Here is a 2,720-nt window from a genome sequence, read left to right on the forward strand (position 1 = left end):
ACTTTCAAGGGCCCTAGATCCCTAATTTTTGGGGCCAGACCCTTTTTAATGATATCAAATGAAAACTCTTGCAATTATGCACAACTTTTATTCAACATGTCTTAACAAACTATTTTTAGTTTTCAAGATAATAAGGAAAATATATGTAAATTTTCGCTCTTTTAGGCGTTCTAATTTTTGACCCCTATATAGCGCCATTCTGAATGCAGAAATCGAAAAACAAAAACCGATATGCACAACTTCAATCCTTTTGTTATCTAAAACTAGTAAAATTTCTGCTCCAGCTTTTGTGGTCTCTGGGTCTTTATCCGGAATCGAAAGCCTATGATTTTTCGTTTAAAGGGAAATAACTCAAAACCGGAAGTGACTTTTTGAAATTTTAGTCAGCATTCTGAGTTTATAAACGTCTATAACCTCTGAAAATTTGAGGGAAATCCGTTGAGAAATGAGTGAGATATGAGGCCTCAAAGAAAAAAAAAAGAATAATAATCTTTACCAACAGAATCAGTAGAAGGTCTTCCGTTGGAAACGGAAGACCTTAATAATAATCTTTACCAACAGAATCAGTAGAAGGTCTTCCGTTGGAAACGGAAGACCTTAATTATTTGAAATACAGTGGGGTTATAACAGGCTTATTCAGAGAATTTGTGTCCCTCGCTGAAAGACAAAAGAAGAGAAGGGAGGGAGGTCGAGGTGGTTGGGGAACTTTAAGAAAGGCTGAAGGGGCAAAATGGAGTTATGGTCTAAAATGCAATTGAAAAAAACTCTAAAGCGTTTTGAGATATTGCAAGGAAATGATGATTTTCGAAAACACACACACAGAATGTACGAATTCAGGACTTTGTCCTTCAATGCTCTTGCGTATCGATTCAACTGAGATATACTCTGCATGCAAGTAATGAAGGTATATATCGAGTCTTTTTTTTATTTTTGTCTCTAAGTGATCTATATATTTATTTTCTTGTGTTCCTAATATGTTGAAAATTCTACCTTTCTACAGCTATTTTTATCCTTCCATATCAATTTTTAATGCAATTTGATTTCATTTTGTGATATTTAGAACAAAAAAAAAAAAAAAGAGAAAATATACATGCGATTAAATTCATTCATGTTAGTGTTATTATATGAATTTTGTTAAAGGTTTGTATATATAACTTGCCCTTAAAAGGTATATGAATAAGATTTTTAAAAAATACATACTAGTATTTCATGTCTTGAGACTTCCCTACAATAAATAAAATGTACTTTTAAAAAGTATTTATAATTTTTTTATCTATCTGTAATTTTGAGAGAAAAAAAAAATCTTGAATGAAAAAGTAAAAGTTTAGATATTATACATGTAGTCTGTTTAAATTAGAGTACAAATTAAACAGGTAAGAAATGAAACAATTCAGGTTAAGTAAATAGAACTTCAGGATTGATAAAAGTTTTTCGTAACCAAGTTGTACATGGGTATAATTAAAGATAAAGAATTGGCACTCTTAGATTATTCTGAGCGTTTAAAATGTCCACGCTTTTGATTTTGGCCTTACTTGTCACATTCTATGGATTTTCTGCTGCTTTTCTGGCAAATCCGGGAGATGGGGATGAAATCATGGCAGAGATCTCACAACTTCGCCAGGTGATCCAACAATTAAGTACACAGGTCAAATCTTCCTGTGGATGTGCTACAACTTTGAAACCAAGATGTCCAGACGGCTGGCAAATGTTTGAGAATAACTGTTATTATTTTGGCGTTGTTCCAAAAATCCTGGCAAGATGCGGAAGTAGCTTGTGAACGCCTTGGCGGCCATCTTACAACAGTTCATTCTTCTGAAGAGGAAAAGTTCATACTGGATTACGTGCACCGCAAAAGGAACACCTTGGTAGACATGTCACATGGGTATACTTGGCTCGGGGGACACGACTTCTTACAGGAAGGCAATTGGATGTGGATAACAGACGAAGTGTTTAACTATACCAACTGGAGGGTGACAAATCCGGCAAGCAATCAAGCTGAGGACTGTCTGGACTTGAGTGGAGGAGGCTGGAATGATAACACGTGTTCAACTAAACTGAATTATGTCTGTGAAAGGAAAGCTTTCTAAGTTGCGGTAAATACCCAGAGAAAAAAAATTTTGTCGTCTTAAATGAATAGGATTTGTAATAAGAATGTCAAGGGTTTGCCCTTATAAGACAAGTTATGTACATTATGTCACGTGTATTTATGTTAAAACATGATTACTCCTATACATATTTTTAAGAAAAGATTTAAAAAAATATTAAGTTTATTGTCACTTATTAAACATTTTTTCAGTAGTTGAAGTGATTTGTAATTGAGCAGTTCCTGAAATACTTTTAAATGTATTTTTAATTATATGCACTGAAAATAAAATTTCAATACCTTTCAATTACTCTTAAATTATGTAACATATTTAACCATATACATTGTAAACATTCTGTTGTTTTGATAAGGAAATATTTCCATGCCAGTAATCCTTTTGGTCCTTTTTAATCATTTAAAATTCACCGTTTTCGAAAATTTTAATACATGCTGTTATTTTACATGCAATTTAATGATTTTCATACATCGACTTGCTTATAATACATTGTAATGTTGAGTTGTTTTCTAATCACACATTTGTTTCCTATGAAGAATTATTAAGTTTATTGTATCTATAAAATACACTGTATGTAAAAACCTATTGTATACCTATGATTGAATCTATGTATTTTGGTTG

The 2,720-nt window shown here is 32.4% G+C and overlaps 1 pseudogene; it reads left to right on the forward strand.

The window, feature by feature from the left end:
- Positions 1 to 1,485: 1,485 nt before the first annotated feature.
- Positions 1,486 to 2,318, forward strand: LOC134259270 (perlucin-like protein; annotated as a pseudogene).
- Positions 2,319 to 2,720: the final 402 nt, after the last annotated feature.

This window comes from Saccostrea cucullata, unplaced genomic scaffold (genome assembly GCF_032062105.1).
Source record: "Saccostrea cucullata isolate Sc308-1 unplaced genomic scaffold, CSIRO_AGI_Scuc_v1 ctg1608, whole genome shotgun sequence".
Lineage (NCBI taxonomy): Eukaryota > Metazoa > Mollusca > Bivalvia > Ostreida > Ostreidae > Saccostrea > Saccostrea cuccullata.